At 37.4% G+C, this 15,754-nt stretch overlaps 1 pseudogene across 1 annotated transcript in view; it reads left to right on the top strand.

Moving 5' to 3' along the window:
- The first annotated feature begins 1,936 nt into the window (after positions 1-1,936).
- LOC149219599 (ABC transporter G family member 3-like) overlaps positions 1,937-15,754 on the top strand; it is a 237,763-nt pseudogene continuing 223,945 nt past the window's right edge. The window contains exons 1-2 of the transcript XR_016249245.1: positions 1,937-2,550; positions 2,809-2,888. The product of XR_016249245.1 is annotated as an ABC transporter G family member 3-like (transcript). The remainder of the gene's footprint in view (positions 2,551-2,808; positions 2,889-15,754) is intronic.

A 15,754-nucleotide genomic window follows, 5' to 3' on the forward strand; every position in this document is an offset into this window, starting at 1 on the left:
TTCGCATAATATTGATTTTTAAACAACCAAAGCCACTTAATATCAATCACTCCGTACAATATATCACGCGGTTGCATATTTATTTAATTTCCTATGTTTTTGTGATTTAACATAGATATGTGTACATGATCTGTCATGTCTAACATTTATCACACACAAAAAAATTACACATGGTAATTATATATTAAAATAAGAAATATAAAATTAAATGATATTGAGAATGTCACTAATTAAACAAATAATTTTAAGTACAAAACATAAATGAGTAGCAAATTACTATTTACACAATGCATTAGAAGATGCAAACATTCTTAATATCAACCTAATAAATAGTCATATTATGAGACTCTTTATATAATTAAAATGATTAAGCTGAGTAATCTTTAAAGCCAAAATAATATTGTTCGGAAAAGAAAAAATCATGTGATAATGATAAACATTGTTGAATGAAAAAAAACCAAAATGTTATCAATAGAAAATAATATTCTTGAGTGAAAAATTAAATTATAAAAAGTTTAACAATTGATTATATAATGAACACTTATAAAAAGCATTTACCTCAGTGTATCATGTATTATAACATTGATGTCATACATGAAATTTAACTATAAAAATAATTGATTATATAATGAAGACTTACCTGAAGCATTTACATGTATATCATGCATCACAACATTGATGTCATACATGGAATATATTATAAAGTTCTTGATGTTATTGTCACATGGCAATGTAAAGTAAATAAGGCTGAGCCTTGTTGCATGTATACTTGGTGTTTTTTCTTTTTAGAACTTTTTGCAATATTATTATCAAATGACAATAGTATGTCTAATATTTATACATTTATTTATACATTTGGTGTTTTTTTGGGCAAGGTTTTTACTTCTTTTAATATATTTATTCTCATTTAAGTTTATTAACAAAATTTTGATATTATAGAGTACAAAATATAACAAAATTTCAATATATATGTTAAAAGAGAAATTAATAATTAGGTTGGTCATATACTTGCCTGATATAAGGTTAATTCCAACTATTATCACTATAATTTTTAGGTGTTTATATATGCTTTTTCAGCAAATAGAATTGGACAAATTTGAACCTCAATTTTTTTTTTTTTTCAATTGAAGAAATTGTGCTTGGAGCTACTCTCACACATACATAGTCTTGCTCGGAATTGAACCATAAAACTTGTGGGGACCAAACCCCACATGTAGCCATTAGACCACAACCTCAAGAATTACCCATAACACTTCACATAACCTCAAACCTACTTGCACCTAACACTTTATTTTCACTACCATCATCAATTAAACTGCTCCATATACTCTGATTATTTTTTACTATATAAATTAATATCCACACCATAATTACAAAGAATATTTAACATTCACTGTAAAAGAAATTAAGGAAATTATAAAACATTTATTATTTTAAATAAAGTAAATATCATTTATTTAACATAGCCCTCTTCAATCCAAAAGATAGAGAGATCATATACTAATGATAAATTTTACGACTTTTAATGCCATCCACGTTAGTGCTGGTGGTCGCTGCCGCAGCACAACTTTTAAAAACTCGCTGATAGTCAGGGGCCCGGGGCCCTACTTAAAAGAAAAGCATTTTCTCAAAGAGGAAGAAATCTGGGCCTGGTTGTCTTAAACTCTTAAACTCCGTCTTTCCCGTCTTTCCCACTGTTTATTGCCGTACCTTGTTATAAAAATATTCCCATTCGACATCTGACTGTCCCGCCCCTGTTTTTGATATTGTGAATTCAAATCATTGCTTTTTTGACACAGCGAATGTTGCTTTGGGTTGGTCTTTTCACAGAGCCAATCCAATTCCAAGTGTGAACGCTTTCTCACCATCACTGGACATCGATTGCGATGGCATGCATCAAAATCTCAGCCCCTCTCACGGCCTTAACAGTACAAGGAGAATTCAAACAAAACACTTTGGTCACCTCCAGTAGAATTTTTGTCTCCAGAAGGCGACTTTTAAGGTCCAATTGCAACTTTATATGTGCTCCATTTTACTGTGTTTATCATTCCTCTGAGATTGATTTGACGGGGTTCATGTTGTGGAATCCAGTGACTCAATATCTCTGCACCTTGTCGGTGGCATCCATGAACACGGGCTTACTTATGCTAAGAAACCTAATTACATAGATTTGATAATTACTCGGCTTTTCATTAAAAAATGGAAGAAATACAGTCATCCCCAGACTCACATGGGCCTTCGCTTATCAAACCTAAGTCCCGAAGAAATTTAAGCGGTAACTCGATTTCTTCTCAAAACAGCAACGGTGATTTGGAGAATGGTATTAGTGGTGATGATCAGATGAGAAAGACCAACAATGGTTTTAATGGGAAAGCAGCACAGAGGGATGGTGTTCTTGTTTGGAGAGATTTGACAATTACAATGAGAGGAAAGAGGACATACTCTGATAAGGTCATAAAGTCATGCACAGGATATGCACTTCCCGGACTCTTACTGTCATCATGGGTCCTGCTAAATCCGGGAAGACAACGTTGATGAGAGCGCTTGCAGGTCTTTTCAAACCCAGAAGGATTTACATAGCTGAACTTTAGAATTGGGTTTTATCATCTTTCAGTGATTTTGAATTGGGTATCCCAGACTCCAGAGGGCTTGTCTTTGTTTACTTTTAGTTTAGATTGGTCAATTAGCAGGTGCATTGTATTGGATTGCTCTCGTTATGTTGTTCCTCTTGCATTTCTTTCACCTATTTTGGTCATATATGGATATTAATATGATTTCATTTCATTTAACTACATTTAACCACTACAGGATTATTGCCCGACACAGCGAAGATCTATGGGGAGGTGCTTGTCAATGGGCAAAAGTCGCAGCTCAAGTATGGCACTTATGTAAGTAACCTTATAGATTATGTCCGTGAAGATTTCTGAGGGCCCTTCTTGGTTTTTGCCCTTCATGATACTTCTGATGGAGATGATTTACAGGCCGATTTATGTCACTAAGCAATGAGCTCTCTATGGGCTAGTTAGTACCCATATTTGAAGCCAAATCAAGCATAGCCAGGCAGGCATTCTCTTTATATTACCCCAAAATTATATGCCACCCTTTCTATTCAGGACACCTAGATATTAGCCAGGCCTCTGATCCTAGCCTGAATCTCTTTTCCATAAAAATAACCACCCTTCGGAAGTTTCATTTTATTGTTCTAAATAATAAGAAATTTGAGCACAAGGCTTAGTGGATATCAAGAATCCAATAAAAACTTTCCTGCAAAGTACAACAAAGATGCCAGCAATTTTTTGCAGCACAACCCATAAGCATGAGGTAAATTGACAGATGCACTTGAGTTTAATCCTTAATCATTAAACTTTAATAATAATTTTAATGATTAATATTAGTAGTTAAGATAGTAATCAAGAAGTCCTGATAATGGATCCCTCTTGGGATTTGAAACGTTGACGAAAAATGGTTTTTACTGTGAATTCTCTGTTAACTAAGTCAAAAGATATTAACCACAGATGTCTTAAATCCAAAACCCTTCGCCTGTTACATCTACTGAACAACAACCTATGGTTTATGTTCATTGGCTGAGTAATGGATCCTTTTATACCCATCTGTTGACAGTGAAATTATCTGTACTCATTTGTCGAGAAAAAAGTCCAGATTGCCTTATACAGAAAATCACTGCACTTCTTGTCATACTGTGGCTGTTGCACTCCAGGCGATGACGAAATCACCCTGGCACTCAATCACTTTGTACTTGAAAGAGATTAATGTCCATTCAGCAACTAGTGGTCTGGCAAAAACCGATTGGCTTTCGGATAATTTGGAATCTAGGAACTCACCAAATGACCCCTCTGCATATGAACATTGCTATGCTGCCCTTGCTTTCTGACTTGAGAAATCTTCTCTAGTACGACACAACACTTTGCAACTCTGCACAGCACTGCTGAAATATGATGCTACACTTCACCTATACCTAGAGCTGAAGAAATTGAGTTTGGTGTGTAAGCCTTAATATTGCTCACGAGGTTTGAGAAGAAACCACAAAACTGATGTCAGCCCGCAGAAACTAAGATTGGCCTCCTAAGTTCGGGATTAGTCTCTGATGAATGGAGCTCATCCCTAAATGATTCAAAACGACATACGAAACTAGAGATCAATGGCCAAAGGCCTGGAAACAGCCTGTAACGACTCTGATTTTTCCCCAAAACTTCTGCACAATCTACACAGGATAACCTTGGTCACGAATCAGCTGTCGAAAGTTTGTACTAGATGAAATCTTCCTCTGAAATCATATGTTTATTCCTATAACTGTAAATCCGACATTCGCATCTGCTGAAAAAACTTGCATATCATAACTTTGACCTGCATATTGGGATTTTATTCAGCATTTAAAGGAGCTGGTCCACATACTATGAAAATGGGCTACACACTCATGTTGGCTTGCATATTGGAAAATTGGGTTACATATAGTGTTCCACGAGAACACCTCCCCAGGGTGGGGTGCACGCACCCAACGTTTCCCACGCACCCGGGAGGGGATGCTTTGGAAAACGTTTCCCTACTTCTCTTTTTAGGGGAAGCTCCAAGAGATGCAGGGGAACGTTTCTCCAATGTGGGGAATGCATTTCTCCAAGAAGGGTGCTTGTGTGTGTTCCCCTTAATTTTTCTTGAAAACAATAATTTATGAGTGGGGAAGCTTAAAATTCAACCCTAAGGCCCTACTAATGATATGTAATCAATGATAATGTTAAATTATTAAAGTAAAAAGACAACATTACCATTAATTGACTCAGGATGTTTGAGAGTGGTTCTGACCTCATTGGATTTCATATGGAGAAGGTAGAATTCTAGATCCCACTCAAAATCCAACGTACTTGACTTTTTGTATGATTTCAGGATTGGGGGATTACAACATTTCCATTGGATTATATCATGTACGAGGGTCTGGAATTAGCATTAAATCAAGAGCATTAAGCCCTCTATGTACCTCAATGTTTGTGGCATTGATTATTGAACCCCTCTATGACGACCCTAGTAAAATTATATCTATCACTCAAACAAAATCTCGACTTGGCATGTTAAGCTTTTTTAATCTAATTTAATGCTTAGGGGTTATATTGATGATGAGGATCCTGTTATATGCAATGATTTTATGATATGTAGGTATTTGTTCTAGCATCAATTTTTTGGACTATAGGGGCCATTTAGAGCCTCTTTGTTGATACGTTTTTGGTTCAAATATGGATTGCACACGGTGCTATTTTAAGTTTTGGTTATATGCACCCTTGCTATATATATATATATATATATATATCAGAAACTTTTCATATTTGTGTATAATGGTTTGGATTCATATGAATGCACATGAATATTTATGTATTTTTTTTTTCAAAATTTGAATATTTATGTATTTTTTGGTTGATCGATCTTTTGGTCCATTTTTTTTTCCAGTTTCCAATTTTGGGTTGACCGGTTCAATCACTAGTCTGGTTCTGATAACATTGATTCATTGTCCAATGCTCATTTTTCGTTTTAACTTTTGAGTCTTGACTCTAGATACTGATGACCTTAGACCAAGTCTTTGGTTTGTCACTTTTCACTATTTTTGAGTTTTGAGTAATTTCAGTTTACAGTTTGAATCTTCAAACTTTAGTATTTACTATTTTGCTTAGTACTTGTCAGATTCTAGAATACCAATGATAAATTTAAATCAATATATGCAATATTTTACTATTTCTATTTCATTAAATCAATTATTTCATTATTGAATTTGAATTTGAATCATGTTTTTATATATATATATATATATTTTGATATCCCCTAAAATTTGAGAGTGTGTCGCAATGTATACATATATATATATACACCTGGATGCCACCCTAAAATTTGGTGGTGCTCCCACATGATCCCTGTGCGTCTCCCAGTTCCCACGTCCCCCATCCCGGAAACTTGGTGGAACATTGATTACATATTCATGAATTGGAAACTTGGTGGAACATTATTACATATTCATGAATTGGCCTGCACATAGCTATATTGTCCCCCAAAATCCAGTTTTGGCCCACAATTTGATAAGTTAACCTTCAAGTTTTGGTACAAACTGCATATTTCCAAAGGTGGGTGATCAATAATATGTGAAAGGATAACAGATTAGCTCTGATAGCACACTACGTCTTGTGGCCTAATGAGTAATGACAACAGCTCTGTATATCCCTGTGACTTTTCCCTATGCAGCAACTCTGCAGTTGAGGAACCATATTCATAGCCTGTGGGGTTCACTCTGCATCTCTGTTGTCAAATAATTTGAAATTTGCAGAATATACATTTGCAGTGTCTCTGGGCTGAAACTCTATGACCAGTATATATTTTGTGGATACATTTGTCGCTCTGCATCTCTGATACCAAATACTTTTGGGATATGAGGACCTTGCAGTCATTAAACTTGTGGCTTCACTGCAAAAAAGCGGTATCAGTCAGTGGCTTAAGGGGTGTAGGGACACATTTACCAACTGAACTTCTATTTGCACAAGCAATATCCCGCTTTCTAGTGTATACAGTCGGATCAAAATTTAACGCAGAACATAATTAAAAACAGTGCACTTACTCAGAACATTATACAAAAGTTTCATAGACGACACCTGGCATTATTGACATATCTTCTACAATTATGCCGCTCAAAGAAGCATAGTTAGATTACCTAATTGCATTAAAACTACCCCTTAACTGGCTTACGTCTAACCTCTAGTTAGCTGCTAGCATTACAAATTTGTACATATTTATAATAATTTATACAAATATTTTGTTTCTGGTCTGGGATCTCAACAGAGGGAGAAGTAGAATGGCAAAAAGTACTGATTGTCACGACTATGCATCTTCCATAAATTGGGTTCTTGCTCACTGTGCCATTTTGTTGCTGGATTGGAATTTCAATAGCCAGCGGAGTCGGATGGTGAAAGACCTTGATCCACACTTCCTTTTGTTCTGCTATTCTGCACAATGGCAGTTACTTTAGTGCAATGTTGCACTACCATTTGGCGTCTTTAGCATAATTTTGCTGTAACTAAATTTCCAGGATATGGATAAAGCAATTTTTCAGAAAAGTCTGAATGCAACATTTTTGGATACGACATATATAAAGTACATAAAATATATATGCAAGCAATTACGATGAAACTTAGAAAAAATCATTCATGATTTTGGAAATATAACTAAATGATTGATTTTCCATGAATATCAGGTCATCATAGGTAAACAATACACGCAGGATGCGTTTCTAATCACTCTATTGTTTAGACTCTACGTATCATGAGTGCCATGCGCTTTAGATATAAAATAAATTCATATCTTTATCTTCATCATCTTGATATTGAATTTCGACATCGTTAATATTCTTGGGGGGTAGCTAAGGATAGTGGAAGCTGAGTCATAATTGGATTCTTTTGCATACACTACAGTCTACACCTGAAGAGGCATGTATTCATGCATCCTCTTCAACCGTAGTGATGCAAACGATTGTATTCAAGGAGATGTCCAAGTTATGTGTATTTGGCTCCACATCCCACAATTGTTAGATTGCCTTCATACAATTGAAATTTGAGTGTATCATGCGATAGAAAGTGCATGTTAAAATGGATAATATGTATATTTTTATTGTTAATCTATTTTGCTTCGCTAAATGGAGGAAGCCATATGTAGTCCAATTCCTCTCAACTAATCAGAGAAACATAACTTATAATAAAAGCTTGATTGCTAACTTCTGAAGATGATGGGTATCTCAACAGAAGATGATTGACATCCCTGCTGTATTAGTTCCACCAACCAAAGAGAGGAGCCTTCACAACATTCACATATGCATATATACATTTTGAAGGTACAATGAAAAAATGTTCTTGGTGGAGTCTTTTACAACTTTTGGATATTAGATTATATGTTATGATGGTCATATCATTTATCTGTGAGGTTTTAGTTTAGGAGTACATTTTGTTTTAATAACGTCATGAAATAATAAAGTAATATTACAAAGTTAATTTGTCATGAATTAATGTTAATTAATTATAATCAATAATTAGGAGTTGGGAATGTGAAATGAACAAGCACTCTTATTGAGGCTATGTAAAGAATTCTTTAGAATATCAATCGAATCAGTTTGATTGATTCTCTCAATCTGTTCGTACGTGATTTCTGCTATTGTGTATGTATATTTTGGTATGGTATCAGAGCCACTGGGGAGCCAAGGAGAAGGCAATCTAGAAGACATGGTGAAGGATGTAGAGATTTCCTGATCTAAAATGATTAATGTAACTTCAGAAATTTCACCTCACAAAGAGGTTTCCTGGATCTTAACCCTGTGTTTACAACCTTAGGGCTGATCTGAAATATAGTTTCAGTAGCAAACACTGGACAATGTTTCACTCCTTTTCAACCCCAATCATCAAAGGCAATCCAGGAGAAAAGATACCAAATTCGTGCCAACAAGTTTCAGCCCTCTAGGGCAATCTTAGCAAGCATAAACTGAATCTGGAAACGTACTTTATGACAGCAGTAAATCTTCCCTAATATCTTCAATATCAATGTTAAAACCTTTAACAATTTCAGCCTTAACTTATGTCAAATCAGCAAGATATACCAGTGTTTGAGTTATCAATCCATGAAGGTAAAGATACCTGAAATCCAATCTACAATAAGACAATTTTGGACAGCTGAAAACTTCATATGTATACAAGAGATGTAGTTCAAGTATATATTCCCGGCTTATCACAAGCTGGTACAATAGTCCAAACTCACCAAAACCTTAGCTGGGAAAAACCAAGAAAATAATGGCCAACACAAAGGAGCTCCAATAAGCAAACATCACAATAGCAAGTCCTTCTAGGCAAGACATCTTCTCTTCTCCTCCTCCTCAACAAGTACAACTTAGGGTTTAATCCATAAAACCCTAACTCAAATGCCTCCATGAGATTAAATCCTAACCCTAGCATTCATGTGTAGTGGCCTAGGGCATTTTTTATGTTCCTAGGGCTTCTTATTCCATCTAGAGTTTCTAACAAAAGTTTAATAGATATTCATGCATTTACAACAACAGGCATTCCTTCATAAAATACACAACTTATTCAATAACAATAGTGGACAGGTAGGGACAATTTACTCAACATTAATTACTCAAATTTACAATGAAAAAAAGATTGATTGCTCAATGAACCAATGGTATGCTCAACCAATGCTTCACATATCCAATACTCTCTGCCAAATAAATCAGATTTACTAATAATATACGAAACTTGGACTAACTTGCTTAATCTACCGTTTGAGTGAGTATACACAGCTCAACTGCCTGTAAGTTTGTAACTTAGAATGTATAGTTTACGTGGAAAGTCCGCAGATGGTTCTTGCTTCAGGGGTGCCACGAAACACCTTAGGAAAACCCCCACCGAATTTTGTCTCAGAGGTGTCTGAACTGTGTCACGACGTGGCCAAGTTGCCTCAGGAAATTTCATCAAACTCTGCTTCAAGAGGCCTCAGGATACCACCGAAATTCTTTCTTAGGAGGGCACCAAAATCTTCCTCAGACTAGGTTGTAGTAACAGGGCCAAATTTTGCCTCAGAAATTTGGCTGCAGACAGACCGAAATTTGCTTCATACTAGGCCAAACTTGCCTCAAGAAACCTAGCCACAAAACAGGCCTGAATTTGCCTCAGACTAGGCCAAACTTGCCTGAAGAAACCTAGCTGTAGAGTGGGCCCGAATTTGCCTCAGAGTAGGCTGAACTTGCTTGAAGAAACCTGGCCGCAGAAAAAGCCTGAATTTGCCTTAGAGTAGGCCGAACTTGCCTCAACAAACCTAGCCGCAGAAAACCTGGATTGCTTCAAGAGGCCTCAGGATACCACCGAAATTCTTTCTTAGGAGGGCACCAAAATCTTCCTCAGACTAGGTTGCAGTAACAGGGCCAAATTTTGCCTCAGAAATTTGGCTGCAGACAGACCGAAATTTGCTTCATACTAGGCCAAACTTGCCTCAAGAAACCTAGCCACAAAACAGGCCTGAATTTGCCTCAGACTAGGCCAAACTTGCCTGAAGAAACCTAGCTGTAGAGTGGGCCTGAATTTGCCTCAGAGTAGGCTGAACTTGCCTGAAGAAACCTGGCCGCAGAAAAAGCCTGAATTTGCCTTAGAGTAGGCCGAACTTGCCTCAACAAACCTAGCCGCAGAACAGGTTTGAATTTGCCTTAGACTAGGCCAAACTTGCCTCAGGAAACCTAGCTGCAAAACAAGCCCGAATTTGCCTCAGACTAGGCCGAACTTGTCTCAGGAAACCTAGTTGCAGAACAAACCCGAATTTGCCACAAAAACTTGTCTTGTCACAGAGGAGGAGCACCAAAACGTCTTAGAACAATCCTGAATAGTGCAACGAATTAGAGTCTTGTACTTGATCTTGCTAGCCAACTTTGATGTCTCCAGAATCTAGATAGATAGATTCCCTGTTTCCAGAACATAACAAAAGATAAAAGGAAGGTTTACTAACTAGGGTGGAATATTTCACCACCGAAATTAGTGGAGGAAAAAGGGGTCTTAAAACTATCAGAGCCACAACTCAAAAAAGTTAGATGTATTTGATCCAAATTCATGATGATCATTTGGTTTCATCTCCCCTCTATTTATAGCTTTTTGTGAACTGTCATCAATATTTTTCATAGCAGCCTTTAGAATTTTATCATTATGCTTTTTTTTGGCATTCGAGATAAAGGCTCCTTCAAGGCTTGACATTAATGGACCTCTTAGGATGAGTCAAGGTAGGGCTTCTTTATTCAGAACAAGGACATCATATGAGCTTCTTCAATAGGACTCCAAGTGTGACCTCTAACAATCATTCATCTCATCATTATCATGAGTTAAGGATTCACGATATACATGAGGCATCTAGGGTATCCACATAGGATTAGGGTTTCGTTATGACAAGAGCATCTAGAATTTCATTAATGTACTCATGTACCTGGGGTTTAGTCAAGTAGATAGGGTTTAGATCTCCTAGGGTTTGCATGAGGTTAGGGAAACATCTCAAAGGATAGGACATGTATCACAAGAATATTTGCCATCACAAACAATGCCATATTGACATCAATGACAACTTTAACCAACAATTGCAACAAATTTCTAGATTTATTTTTATTTTTAGATTATTGATAATTTTTGTTTCTAGGAAGGTAGGAATAGTTAGAGATTTGCAAATTGTTCTATATATTCTTGAATTTCATTGTATTTTGATGCAAAAACCCTAACCAATTTTTGTAAAATCTCTTGTTGTAGAATTTTTAATCAAGGGATTTTGGCTTCAATTTTATGACAAAATCTGTTTCTGATGTATATATTCTCCTGTGTCTTCATAATCTGTTTTTGCATATGTTTAAGGTAACATAGAAGTACAGGGTAAGGCTAAGTTGAGGATTGACTTCCTTGAAACCCCACTACAAAGTTGTAATCATCACTGAGAATAGCTAATTGAACAAGTTGTTTAAATTAATACCTCTGCGTCATTAAATTATTGCCTTCTATTGTCTCTTAAAAGTATTTATGTGGGCTATAGAGATTCTTTTGTACGCATCTCTTATATTAGATGATTAGGTATTCAGGGAGGATACTTAATTATCTAATTTATCTTCTATTCCTCTACCAAACTCTTTCTAGTTATGTTTTTCTGCCATAGTTGAATGTTGGCACTTTGATAAGGCCTTTGTAAGAGAGGGCTTTATTTGTTAACCGGGATTTGTGACTCATCAACAACCACCTATACAAAAAATCCTAGATCTGGCCATTGTGCTTCATACGCTGCTGTCCAGTGATAGTGAACAACAAAAAGCCTTGTAAAACTTGAGGGAGCCCCCTCTGGTTCGAGGGCTAGCTTGAACTTAAAGATTGGTCGAGTTGGTTTCTTGGCACAGTTTTGCAACCAAGAACTGCCTTCGAGAAACATATACAATACTGTGAATGATGTCAGAAATGCCCGTGCCTTTACCCCTTCTTCAACTTCTCTTGTATTTTTTTTTTTTATCTCTTGGGCTTAGCATCCATATCACCTGACTTGTCTTTGTCGCAACTAGCCCAAAAATCATTCCAATTATTCACGATTTCTTTCTGCTGTGTCTCCTTATCACAATTTCTAGGCCTTCCTTCGTAATTAATGTCACAAAACTTTTGAAAGGTTAGGGTTGCTCAGGTATCTTCTTCTAGCATTTGGTACTACCTTCAATAATTTGAATTATCTTTGTTTTGTTCTGGTGGCTCATAATTTCCTGTATTCCGCCCATGTAGGAATTGGGGAAACCAAGGTCTCAAAGTCTTTTGATTGGCTATCTTAGTGCTATTCCGTCTGAGGGCATTAAGTTGAACATGACAATAGTGATTGCTATATGTATTAATCCCAAGTGGGGCAAGAAACTAAGACATCACTTGCTAGTGCTATTGCCAAGACTCTTCCCAAAACTGTTCGGTCTCCATTGAGCCTTACCTGAAGACCTTGGGTTCGTGACATCAATCCAATTGTTCACAGGCTGGTAGGGTGAGCCAATTCTGATGCTATTGAATTTCCACGACCTTGGGTCTAGGTTAGAGTCTTGAAATCACTAACGCTACCAAACCAAGAATCTCAACCATACACTACTTTTCACAGTAGAAATATAAAGTAATAAATCACATATGCACAAATATACATACTTTTTAACAAAATTGTACAATATTGTACAATCACCAATCTTCATTATATTAAACCAAATCTGAATAATATAGCAGTTTATGGTATACAAGATACAATGACAAATGTCGTTGCAACTTCTATGTCATATCTTGTCTTGACGGTCCTTCGCTTCCGTATTTCTCACTAGCTGCCCCTTAGTTCTTCTAAGGATAACACATTGAGACTCTAGGAGGGATGCCACCTACCACTGCTACATGTCACTTTTGCTGCATGTACACGGGCTCATAAATATGCTCTCTAGGTAGGCCTAATTCCCGAGCTCCAAACTGTCTTCTAGTAGCCCCTTTCGTCCATCAAAGAGCTACTCATTGGGTTGCAATCTTCACCCAATCACGCACCAACAAGCGTCCTTCTTGTATGCTTCTCTAGGGCTACTTTGGGTAGCCAACACACTGCCCTCCAATAAGATCAATGGCATCCAATACTTCACTGTCGATTCTACTCCCAGGAAGACTCTTCACCTCCTTGGAAGATCCCCCACATGGCACCAACAAGCTGCAATGTTCACGATCCAAACTGGTTAACTCCTTTGACCCAACATCCCTCTACAAAACACTACTATTTGTTGCACTCCTAGTTAGGGCACTTACTACAGCCCTAGTTTCAACCCACAGTCAACAAACTAGCCCTTTAAGGGCTGCAACATACCCTCAAAGGTCTCCTCCTCACCCACGCTACTTGCTTAGGGCTCTAGTTAACCCTTGACAACCCACAAACAAGCCCAACTGTGTTCTATGCCCTGCGGCCTAGCACAACAACCCTAAAACCGTGAGACAATCCCCTTGTTGGTGCCCAAACACACTCCAACAACAATGTTTTTGACCCTTAGCAACTCGGTCCAACAAGAAGTCTACTCGGCCTCAAAACAACAATTTCGGTCCTCCTTCTAGCTCAAAGACAGTCCGCTATCACCTGAGCGACTCGCCCTTCATCACAAAATTCAGATCCTCCTTCTCGCTATCTAGAGCCTCTCCTTCTTACTGCAACTAGGGTAATTTCAGAGCTCCTTCTCTTGAGAAGATGTTGCATAAATGGATGATAAAACAATATGCCATCACCCTCCTTTTATAGCCTAAAGAGGGGCTCCAACGAATCGATGAAGAGACACATCTATTGGACTAATTTACATCAAGTCTACATGACTTGAAAACCAATAATTAATTGTCAACTTCAAAAATTCATTTCTCCACTTCTACAACTTGGAATTCGGCGATTCTTGAAGCGTTGGATTCTCCTTTTCGTCCTCTATCGTCTCATGCCATCACATGTAGAAATGTGCCCCCGGAATTGCCCCAAACATGATTGGGTGCAAAACCCAATCCCAAGCCCACAAGTGACCCTTCTGGTGCTTTGCCCTCCAAACCCTGAACCCTAGGGCTTAGAGTACCTCCCGAGCTACACAAATCAACAGATACCATTGTAGTGGCCTAGGGCAATTTTTTTGTTCTTAGGGCTTCTTATTCCATCTAGGTTTTCCAACAAAAGTTTAATAGATATTCATGCATTTACAACGATATGCATTCCTTCATAAAATACTAAACTTATTTAATAACAATAATGGATAGGTAGGGACAATTTACTCAACATTAATTACTCAAATTTACAATGAAAAAAAGATTGATTGTTCAATGAACCAATAGTGTCCTCAACCAATACTTTACAAATCCAATACTGTCTGCAAAATAAATCCGATTTACTAACAGTGTACGAAACTTGGACTAACTTGCTTAATCTATTGTTTGAGTGAGTATAGACAACACGACTCCTTGTAACTTAGAATGTATAGCTTACGTAGAAAGTCTGCAGATGGTTCTTGCTTCAGGGGTGCTACAAAACACCTCAGGAAAACCGCCACCGAATTTTGTCTCAGAGGTATCCGAACTGCCTCAGGAGGTGGCCGAGTTGCCTTAGGAAATTTCACCAAACTCTGCTTTAGGATGCCTCGAGATACCACCAAAATTATTCCTCTGGAGGGCACTAAATTTTGTCTCAAAAATCTGGCCCCAGTAACAGGGTCGAATTTTGCCTCAGAAATTTGGTTGTTGATAGACCCGAAATTTCCTCAAACCAGGCTAGATTGCCTTTGGAATCCTAGCCATAAAACAAACCCGATTTTGTTGTAAACTAGGCTGAACTTGCCTCAGGAAACCTAGCCGTAGAGCAGGCCCGAATTTGCCTAAGACTAGGTTGAACTTGCCTCAAGAAAGCTAGCTGCAAAACAGACCCGAATTTGCCTTAGAGTAGGCCGAACTTGCCTTAGGAAACCTAGGCACAAAATAGGCCTGAATTTGCCACAGAAACTTGTCTTGTCACAAAGGAGCACCAAAACGTCTTAGAACAATCTAGCGAATTAGAGTCCTATACTTGATCTTGCCACCCGACTTTGATGTCTCCAGATAGATAGATTCCTTGTTTCTAGAACAAAAGATAAGATAAAAGGGAGGTTTACTAACTAGGGTGTAATCTTTCACCACCAAATTAGTAGAGGAAAAGGGGTCTTAAAACCCTCAGAGCCACAATTCAAAAGAATCAGACGTATTTGATCCAAATTCATGATGATCATTAGATTTCATCTCCCCTCTATTTATAGCTTTTTTTATGGGCTCTGAAATGTGAGTGCAACCCCAATTTTGGGTCTTTTTGCCCCAGTTGACCCAATTTTTACATAATGTTGCCCCACCATTGGAAAAATTGGGTTTTTACCCCTTTATCAAGACTATAGCCTACTGGCTCGAATATGCTATTTCCTTCTTCCATAGGCAATCAATTCATAGTGAACATTACATCATGATGCTTTGAGTGCTCGAAGAAACTCTGGCACCTCCAAGACAAGAGATAAAGTACAAAGAAATACGAAGAAAGAAAAAGAGTTACTAGTGCACTACTCTCCTCACATCTCTAACACGTGATCATCAAGATGCTAATGAAAGAACTCTCTCCTTCCTCTATATATGAGAGAGGTAAGGGAGGCCAACAATACTAGTGTGGGCTTAAATTCGTACAATCA

The sequence above is a fragment of the Pinus tabuliformis genome, chromosome Q (assembly GCF_031772625.1).
Source record: "Pinus tabuliformis cultivar Carrire ecotype Pingquan chromosome Q, CPIR1, whole genome shotgun sequence".
Taxonomy (NCBI): Eukaryota; Viridiplantae; Streptophyta; class Pinopsida; order Pinales; family Pinaceae; genus Pinus; species Pinus tabuliformis.